Source organism: Octodon degus, unplaced genomic scaffold (genome assembly GCF_000260255.1).
Source record: "Octodon degus isolate 3935 unplaced genomic scaffold, OctDeg1.0 scaffold00127, whole genome shotgun sequence".
NCBI classification, from domain to species: Eukaryota; Metazoa; Chordata; class Mammalia; order Rodentia; family Octodontidae; genus Octodon; species Octodon degus.
The window spans coordinates 7184942-7196226 of record NW_004524703.1 but is presented as its reverse complement, the minus strand read 5'-3'; positions in this window follow the sequence as shown (position 1 = coordinate 7196226).

The window sequence follows — 11285 nt, the reverse complement described above, 5'->3', positions numbered from 1 at the left end:
AAGTCTTAAGTTGTGAATGTTAACTGAAAATATTATATACCTCTAGGTGATAAATCTATTATTCCAACTTCTGATCTTCCAAAAGCCCAACTATATTTGCCAATAACTGACTAGTGTGTCTGCCTTGCAGTAAATTCAATCCTTATGCCAACCAAATTTTAAATACTCAAAATCTTGCAAGAGGCTGCCATTTTAATCATGAAGTGATTAAAGTGATGAAGTATTTAGTACAGGTTCTGCAGAGTCTTACTACACAGATTAGACTTGTAATGATCCTTCCTGTTTTTCAGTCTCCCAAGCACTGGGATTACAGGTGCATACCACCAGGCCCAGTCTAAATCTTGGCACACACTAGGGGCAAGGCCAACAAGGCAGGCCAGGGATCGAACTTCTAGCCCCTGCATCTGTCTATGCAGGTGGTTTAATCCACTGAGCTATCTGGCTGGCCCTTTTCTTCATGATTTTAAAGTCACATCTCTCTGTGAGAAATAAGTGAATATAAATACTCATTTTTAGCTTTCCTTTATAAGACCAAGTGTATAGGATCTTCTAAATGAACTGACCTGATAAGCCAGGAATTTGAAAATCCCACTGAGAGAAACACTGGTCTAACCTAGCAACTGGAGTATAAGTCACTTAGAGTCAAGTTGTCCCTGTTTGTAAGGGAGGGTGATGCCCTGGTTCTTATGTAAGATATACGCTGCAACCAACCAAACCAATTGTAGCAATTGATATTTTATCTGGAATCCACCAGGTTTTCTCTAGGGTGTTTCTTGGGCTATTAACATCCTGTGAAACTTCAGAGAGTAAGTACCTATTTCCCATACACTTCACCATGGGAATATTGTAGGAGAAATGTCCCGTAGGATGTACTTCTTGCAGATACATTGCTACTTTCTTTTTCTGAGTGGAATATTAGTCTTAACAGAGAGAAATGAATACTTTTTCAAGAAATATTTTTATAATTTACCCCTGAATTGAATAGCCTCTGGCCAAAATAAAGTTTAAGGTTGAATAATTGCTCTAAAGGGAAGTATCACTTAGGATTATTTTAAATAGTCTATAATATTGTCTCTTAGCTAAATTAGTAACTTGATTGTTTACAGAAACTTCATTAAACTATTATGGTGCTTGTCCAATTTTAAACATCTTTTTAGTCCTATACAAGAATTTACTATCCCAAACTCTTCTCTATCTTCACTATTTCCTTTTAGGCCAGTCCTAGTTAGCCTAGAGTGTGCTGCTTATGTCTAACTTACAGGAAATAAACTTTAAGCCATTGATGAGACAGCCTATAGCAATGACTGAGAACCTTTTATAGCTTTCAATAATAGCCCACTGTGGCACATATACCATCAGTTATAGAAAATGTATACCTATACAAGAAAAAATGAATCAGACTTTTAAAAACTCCTGTCACAAAACAGATGAACCTGCTCAACATTACTGTACATAAAGCAATCCAAGCATAGAAATACAAGTAGAACGTGATCCAACTTATATTTGGAATCTGAGAAGTGAAATCTAGCCCCTAGCATGGTGGTTACACCAGAGGTATGGCAAGAGGGGTAGAGTTGGAGAGAATGTTAGTCAAGGGATGCAAAATGCTGATTTCTACTGGTCTACTAAAAGGCCAGTAGAAATTTTTCTTTTTAATGTTTTTAAAACATTTTTCATGTTTATATCTGGTAATCTGAACAACTAATTTGAAGACAATATGTAGTATAACAACCATTGTTGAATTGTTTCGCTTAGTGAAATTCTGTATTTCTAATTTTTTACTATTTTTTATTCTCTTAAAAAATCATAGGTTCAAGAGATCTATGGCTATTTTTTGTGTATTTTTATTTACTTTTTTGTATTTTAGGACAGGGTCCATAGGCTCTCGCTGTATAGCTCAGACTCGTAGTGATCCTCCTGTTTACAGCCTCCCAAGAGCTGAGATTACAGGCTCACACCACCACACCCAGTCTCAATCTCCATCTCAGTGCTCCTCAGGGGCAGGGTTGGCACAGCAGGCCCAAGGATCAAACTCCCAGCCCCTGCATCTGCCTAAGTAGGCACTTTAATCCACTGAGATATTTGGCCAGCCCATAAGATTTATAGTTAATAATGCAGTGTATTCTTTAATTGTTGAGAGTAGATTAGGTGTTATAACCACACTAAGTATTTTTCATTCCTCATTAATTTGATAGTTTTTGACAAGTAATATTTTAAAACAGCAAAATTTCACATAGTTTATAAAAACTAAGTTTGAGAACAGCTGGGCCTGCTGGCACAACAAAATGAATATGTTCAGAGTCTGCAAATTAAGGATAAAATTCTGATGATTGCCAGCATCTTAAGGATTAAAAAAATGTTAAGATTCCCTCCTTTGCTCTTATTCCACAGAAAAAAATTTGTGTTAGGTAAACCTGAGAGGTCAAACCTATGGCAGCTACAGGTGCCTGGAAACAGTATTTTGATGTAAACACTAGGTACTGAAACAATTTATTGGATACTTAGGTTGAATAAAATTCCCTTTTGTATTAGGAAATGATATTAAAGTACAAGCACTCATTTAAAACACCGAAAAGGGAAAGGATAGTGTAGAAAACCACAAGTCAGTATTGGTGTTACAGAGGCCTTCAGGAAGAAGCCTATTCTTTTTAATAGACAGTGTCATTCCCTTTCTGCCCCCATCTTCAGCCATAACATCCAGACTAGAAAACCCCTACATACTGCTAGCAAAGCATTCAATCTCAACACATTCAGCTTCACTCACTTCCTATATGGGGTTATAGGAGGTGTAATTGTCAAATGTGATGTCTAAATTTTAAAACTACATTACAGGAGAGGACACATTGCCATTAATCTTTCTCAAAATATCCCCCCTACTCACAATACAGCATCTCATCACTCCTGGCAATGTGTCTTTTACTCTAATGAAGTTTATTTTATTCAAACTTTCACCATATTTTTCATCACCTTTTATTTCTGGTTTTCAGGCTCTAAAAGTAAAAATGTTCTTATTCCCTTAATTTTTTTTCTGTTACTCAGGATTTATGGTTACCCTTTAGAAATGTTACTCTCCTAATTCCTTGCTTAAGAGTTTGTGCTACCACATCCCATTTCTACCTACTAATTGCTGATCCCCAGTTGCCCTTCTGGGCCAGCATCAGTGAGCCTCTCCATGAATCTTCAAGTAGGAGGAGCCAGAGTGAGGCCTTCATGACAGTTTCCCAGCTCTTCTCTCCCCACTTTTTCTGAGAAGTACTGCTTTCCCACCCTTGAGGATGTGAGAGAGTTGAGACATTCTTGAAATAAATTAACTTCCCCAACATTACAAGTATCTGATTTGGTGACAAGAAATGGACACACCAGGTGATAGTTTTCATTTTCTCCTTTCAAGTGTTTGAGAAGGGAGACAACAAAGAGCTCCTTGTAAAAAGGTTTTAGGGGATAAAATAAAAATATTTTGATTACATTGGAGAAAATAAGTTGTATCTGCTTGAATTTTGCTTTTTAACCTGAATATTGTGGTAGGGGATTGAGTTATGATAGATGCTAATCTAATCTTACTAAGTGAGTGCTATAATTTAGATCTTGAATATTACCTGAAGGCCCATGTGTTGAAGGCTTGGTCGAGAGCTACTATTAGGGAATGATAGGACCTTTAAGAGGTGGCGCCAAATCATTAATGGCTGTTGGAGTTTTTCTGCATCTATTCATGTGATCATGTGATTTTTTTTCATCTTTGGTTCTGTTGATACAGCGCATTATATTTATTGATTTGTTATATTGAATCATCCCTGCATTCCTGAGATGAATCTTCCCTGGTCATAGTGTGTAATCTTGATGATTTGCTGTATTCTGTTTCACAAGGTCTTATTGAGGGTTCTCTTGGTTATGTTTTTTCATTGCTGGGATAAGATACCTGACACCCAAAATTAAGGAAGGAAAGGTTTATTTAGCTCACACTCTGTGGAGGTTTCAAGTCATACTTTGCTAGCTCCAATTCAGAGTGGCACATGATATAGGACAGCAGAAACCAGACAAAGGAGGGAAAGCAAAAGAGAAGACGCACTGACGAGCCCCTTTCCCTTTCTTATATTTTAGGCAGGCTGCCTACCCCAGGGCAGGTGTAGCACTCACACCCATAATCCCAGCACGGAACCATGACTCAGTCTCAAACTCTGGAAGCCTGCCTCCTGTATAAGGATTTGGGGGAACATGTAGACATAAATCATGGCAAGAGGTTTTATATTTATCTTCATTAAGATTTCTTGTACTTCCCTTTTTTTTTTTTTTTTTTTTTGGTTGGATCTTTCTCTGGTTTTGGTATTAAATACTTGCTTTTGGGAAAGACATTGGGAGTATTGCTTCCCTTTAAATTTCATTAACAGTTTGAGGTGTAATGGCATTAGGTCTTCTCTAAGTTTCTACTAGAATACAGAAGTGAGTCCATCTTGACCTGGAATTTTCTTTGTTAAGCTTTTAATGACATTTTCAATTCTATTAACTCACATTGGGTTATTTACAATTTTTAAACCTTGATCCAATTTTGGTAATTCATGTGCCCTAGGAATCTGTCCATTTCAACTATATTTTCCATCACATTATAATTTCTTGAAATAGGTGTTGATCTGGATTTCCACAAGATCCATTGCAATTTCATCATTTTTGCTCCTAACTGCCAGAATTTGAGTATTTTCCTTCCTTTCTTGATAGGGTTGGCTAAAGGTTTATTAATTTTATCTAATTTTTCAAAGAGACAAATCTCTGATTCATTCAGTTTTGTAAAGTTTCCTTAGTGTTATTACATTAATTTCTGCTCTGATCTTTATAGTTTCTTCCCTTGTAGGAGTATTGGTCTTGTTCTTTTTCTACAAGTTTGAGGGTCAATATTTATTCAAGATCATTCTGTTTTCCTTCTATGCAAATTCACAACTATAAATTTTCCTGTTAGGACTTCTTTCATTGCATCCCATAAATGCTATTATGTTATATCAGCATTATCATTTACTTGTAGAAATTGTTTAATTTCTTATCTAATTTCTTCTGTGATCCATTGATTGTTCAGGACTATATTTAATGCTTATGTGTTTATGGAATTTTTGTGGTTTCTTTTGCTATTGATTTCCAATTTCATTATACTCCAGTCCAATAATAAGCATGAGATAACTTTAGTTCCTTTCCATTTAAGCGTGTTCTATGGACTAGTACATGGTCTATTTTAAGAGCTTCCCACGTGCGGCTGAAAAGAATGTGTATTGTGATATTGTTGGTGGATATCTGTAGATATCTGTAGATATCTACTTCATCCATTTTATTCTCATGTTTGTTTCAATTCTGATATTTCTTTGTTATTTTATGTTCTGTTTGATAAATCTATTATGACACTAGGGTATTAAGGTCCACCATTACAATTATGTTAGTGTTTATTTGATTTTTCGTATCCATTAATTTTATATACTCATTTGGTGCTTATATATTTTGATGTTTTATCTTGGAGTTTTCCCTTACAAGTATGTAGAGACCGTCTCTCTTTTCATCAGTTTTGACTTGCAGTTCACCTTGTCTACAACTAGAATAGTTACTATTGCTTTTTCTCAGGGCCCTGTTATGTTATAAAATCCCTAGAGAAGATTAGAATAGATGCTCTTTACCACAATATGATAAAATTCATCTATGACAAACCAGCAGTCAATATTATACTAAAGGACCAAAAAAGGAAAGTTCTCACTTCATAATCAAGAACAAAAGAAGAATGTCCACCATCACTACTTTTATTCAATATAGCTGGTTACAAATTTAGTACTTAAATAGTAGAAATTAGGGAAACAATCTCTTTCATGATAACAAAAAAAAAATACTTAGGAATCAATCTAACAAAGGAAGTAAACACTCTCTACACTAAAATTTATAGTACTCTGGGACCAAAGAGGATAGCAAAAATGGAAAGAAATCCACTGCTATTGGGTAGGAAAAATTAACAGTCAAATTGACCATATATCCAAACCTGTTATACAGAGTCAATGTAATCAAATCAAAATATCATTAGCATACCTCACAGAAACAGAAAAAAACAGTCCTAAAATCATTTGAAACCAGAAGAAATCTAGAACAGACAAATCTAGATAACAATAGAAAAATGAGGGACATCACAATCCTTGACTTGAAATTATTCTACAGAGCTACTGTGATACATAAAAAAAGCATGATACTGGCAACAACAAAACAAAAGATCTCTGAAGAACAATGTGACAGATTAGAGGACACAGAAACAGCTCCAAACACCCTCAGCCACCTTATCTTTGAAAAAAACATGTAAATATTGTGTGATGTGAGAAAGTGTAAATAAGAACCAAAATGTAAAACAGATACTGTGAAATAGGTATAAATTGTTCAAAAGGGAACTAGGGCATGTAGGAAAGGAAAAAATGAGAAAGTAAAAATAAAATGGAAAAAAAGCTCCCCTATAATGGATGTGCTCGTTATGTCTAAGTGGTACAAAGAAAAGTGGCCCTAGTGGAAAAGAGGTCATTGGTGGTATCACCCTGAAGGGGTTACTGGCATCTCAGCACCTCTTTCCTTTCTTGTGTCATGAGAAATGCAGGCTACCTCCATCACAAGGCCCAACCATGATGAACCACACTCCCACAGCCCCAAAGCAGCTGGACCAAGTGATGACAGAAATTCTCTGCACTTATGAGCCAAAATGAAAAGTTTTAAGTTGATCATCTCAGGTATTTTGTCACAGCACCTGAAAGCTCACCAGCGTATGAAGGATTCCTATTACATGCCATATAAATTCTTGTCATCAAAATATAAACAAAGGGCTCTAGGAACACGTAATTTATTTTATATGCACCAAAGTCACCTAGATTAATTTTCAAAGGCTGGATAAGGGTAGTTGGTGAGATGTTGGCCAAAGATGATAAAATGTTAAGAATATATTCAGAAAAAGTCTACAGACTGACTATAGTTAATAAAAACACATTTTTGAAAGGCACCAAAAGATTACATTTCTTACTGTGGGGTGATGAATATGCTAATGAGCTAGACTTAGGCAACCCATAAAGTATACATATTTCAAGACATACTATACATAATACTTTTTCTTTTAAAAATAATTGTGAGAAGAGGAACATTGCCATTGGTCAACCTTTCCTCGCAGTGTGGAAATGCTCACCCAGGAAGTAGCCCTGAGAGGGGCCAGATGATGGTGGGGAGAGCCAATTCTCCCCGCTGGTAACCATCTTGGCTGGCCTACTCCCCAGATTTGCTAAAGTCAGACTGTATCCCCGAACATTCCCTGCTCTTGTCCAGGACAGATGGGCTGGCACAAGGCAGGAGCTCAGTGAGCCACACCAAACCTTGACAGAATCTAACTAGATCTAAGAAAGCCTGGAAAATTCCCAAGGAGTAGTTGAATTTTACCCAGAAAACATTTATTCTCTCATCTACTCATTTCTGGAGAAAGCTGTCAGGGCTGGTGGGCTATCTGCCTCTGTCAGCAAAACTACCTTCATTCCCCAACTCCTTCTGTCCCTGAGCTAAGACCACTTGGTTCATAGGAATGAAGAAATCATAATGACCACAAAGGATTGCACTTTTGCCAGAATTTAACTGAATTTTTTGTTCTGAAAATACTTGAATTTTAGATTTCCTATTAAAGTACTCCTTTGAGGGAAAATACTTGACTACAATAACAATAACAATAAAAATAAAAACGTTCCACAGAAATATTCAAAATCCAGAGGCAGTTATAGTCCTCTCTTTTGTTCAGAGATCCAGCCTTTGTTTTACATAATTTTAAAATATCTTCATTGGGTTATTACGTATAGCCCATAAAACCACCCAATGAAATTACACAGTTCAATAGCTTTAAGTATATCCACAGAATTATGCAACCATTGACTCATCAAAAGAAGCCTTGTACGAATCAGAAGTCACTGACTAGTTGGGAATGGTGGTGTACACCTGTAGTCCCATTTCTCTGGGAGGCTGAGGGTGGAAGACTGAAAATCAAATGTGAGCCTGTGCAATTTAGCAAGTCTATGTCTTAATAAGGAGGGTGTAGTAGATATCAATGTGAGAGGGTCCTACTTCAACCCCCAGGACCATAGAAAAGATAAACACAATCACTGATCATTCCCTCTTCTCTGCTCCCTAGTTGGCAAGCACTACCCTGTGTCTATAAATTTGCCTGTTCAAGTCATTTCTCAGAAATGAGATCGTACTAGGTCTTACCTCATCTGACACGCTCTATCACATTGCATGCTGCTTTTGAGCTTCATCCATATTGTGGCAGATTTCTTAATTTTTTTATGGCTGAAGAATACCCTCTTGTTCCATTTGATTGTTCACTTATCAGTTGATTGAGTTGTTTGCACCTGTAGGCTATTGGGAATTGGATATGAACATTATGCACAAGTTTTTTGCGTGGATATATATCTTCATGTGTTTTAAATACATAGTATGAGTAGAATTTCTACATCATATGGAAATTTTATATTTAATATTTTAAGAAATTTCCTAATTGTTTTCCAAAGTGGCTCTACCACTCACATATCCCCCAGAAAGGTATGAATCTCTCTACTCTCCACAATTTACCAACACATCATTATTTGCTTTTTGTTTTACACTGCCAATTAACAGTCATACTTCCAATTAATACTTGAAAATGCAAAAATGATACAAAGACAATAAAAAGAGTCCATAAGTTTACCTATGAAATTTGTCATGACCAAATTATATATAAAAGCAAAATTAGAGCTTTCCCTGTCCTATTGCCCTGCCTTCAAAGGAACTACTGATCACAGGATCGTGTCCATCAGTCCAGAAACAAGGCTCATGTGGGCTTTAATTTATGCAGGAGTGACAAAGGTCTTTAAGCTCCCCACTGCACTCCCCAAACAGGTTTTCACTGTTGGTTCCCTCTATGTGCTTATGGTATCTCTTTTTTTTTCCAGAAAGCCCGTGGCTCCAGAACAGACAATATATTAGTCAGCATTTGAGAAAGTCAGCTTCAAGGAGGCAAAACTTATTTTGCTTCAAGTTTTTGGAGATTTCAGTCTCTGTGATCCACTGGCTCCACAGCTATGGGCCTGCCTGTGATGAAGCAGAAACATGTGGAAAGGCCTGAGGGAAAAAAATTGCTGAGCTCCTATCAGCTAGGAAGCAGAGAGCCAGAGAGTCAGGAAAAAACTGAGCATAGAGGCCACACCTCCCTCGATTGCCAGCTAGGCCCTGCCTCCCAACAACCACGTGAGCTATGAACTCATGGGGGGGTTGATCCACTTGGTGAAGTTAGAGCTCTCACGACCTAGTCACTTCCCTAAGAGAACTTTCTGGAAGAACATTTTGGATTCTAACCCTAACAGATGTGGCTGAGGATGATGGGTGAGACTTTCCAGAGACCTAAGCAGTACCTTTGTTTTTGTGTCATCTCACACACCCTCATAAAGCACTCTGTATACAGGAAGAACTATTGATACAAGTCAACTTTGATGGGACCACGGTGCTCACGAATAATATGTGTGTTGGCTTTTTCTGTTGAGCTCCCTAAAGTAACACAGAGGTTTAGGAATCCTAAGGCCACTGGGCTTTAGGCTCTGGTTTTTCCTTTTTTTTTTTTTTTAATAACATTCTGAATGCTGTAGTCCTGTCTCCTTCAAACAGTGAATACCTGTAGTCTTGCTGTTCCTGGCATTTTTCCATTACCTAGGAGCCTACAGAGAGGTGATGGGAAGGTACTTATAAATAAATCCACTTGCAATGAGGACTAGGGAAGCAGCTCTCTCTCAAAGTCACATTTAAATTTCATGAGTCAACCCTTTTTGCAATTACCATGCAGACAATCTTAACACAATCTATTGGAGTGACTTCCGTGAGATGACACCAAAGCCCTGAGACACCTCTGAGATGACTCAGTGCCCTTGGTTTAGGGCCAATCAACTTGGTGTTCTGTGTTCTATGAATAATTCCTTCCGTTATTCCACCTGATCACCTTTATTTTATGATTCCCTCAGTTGACATTCTAGCCTCCTTATTTTTTAATTCTCTAGTGTTCTAGAGTCATCTTCTTTGGACTAAAAAATATTAATCATGAAAATAAATGTTAAAAGTTAATTTTGCTGAGTATGGTAGCACAGTGAAAGACCTCCCGAGCTGAGGTCTGAGGAAACTGTAGACCAAAACATATTAATGGAAAAGTGGACAAAGTACAGAAGCAGCATTTCAGCATTATGATTATGATCAATATTTATTTCATAGTAAAAATGCATTGAATAAAATGAAAAACTAATTAATCATAAATATAGCCTGGTAAACTTGCCTGAGTAAAAAGTTATTCCATGAAATGATAGCATTGAAAGGAAAAGCTTCACCTTCCCATTTTAATCCTTGAAATAAATGTTTAAAAGCTGCAAAATAGGGCCAGCCAGATAGCTCAGAGGACTAAAGCGCCTGCTTAGGCAGAGCTCAGCGGCTGTGGTTAGAACACCGGCATGCCATGCCAGCCCCACCCCCGAAATGTGCTGAGACAGTGACTTAGACTGGGCATGGTGGTGCTGGCCTGTAATCCCAATGCTTGGGAGGCTGAAAACAGGAGAATCACTGAGTCCAATTTGTGTAATGAGACCATGTAGACCCTGTACTAAATACATAAACACCACTCCAAAAAAAAGCATTAAAATAAAAATTTGATTTGTGTGTGTGTGTGTGTGTTTTGTTTGCTTGTTTTTTGTAAAATAGTAATTATTTTCATAGTATCTACAGCCTGCCAGATATGGTACAAGTAGTTTTCAAGAATTATTTAATAGTGTTGTTATTAATATTACTTTGAGGATTCAGAGAAGAACACGGTTTGTATAGGAAACATTTGTTGAATGACATTTAGGGGGGACTGGGGATATAACTCAGCAGCACAAGTGCCTGCCTGGCAAGCACAAAGTCATGAGTTTGATCCCCAGTACAAAATAATAATAATAATAATAATAATAATAATAATAATAATAATAAGGGGAGCACACTTTCTGGGGATAGGCTCCTGTTTGGGGCCGCAAAAGACCAGATTAAAGTCATAATGGAACTGCTTGGGCTGAAGAATTGAGTCACTGAACCAAAATTAAGTTGTTACCTGATTTCTGAGAAGTCATAAGAGAGACAGCAGCTAAGTTTTCCAAATAGACTGGCTTTGGAGTGCCGGAGCTGCTGCCATGGAGCCTGGATCTGAGAAGCATGAGCCATGCCCCACCACACCACTTGCACTCTGGGTTCCTTTTGGTCCCAAGTCCAAG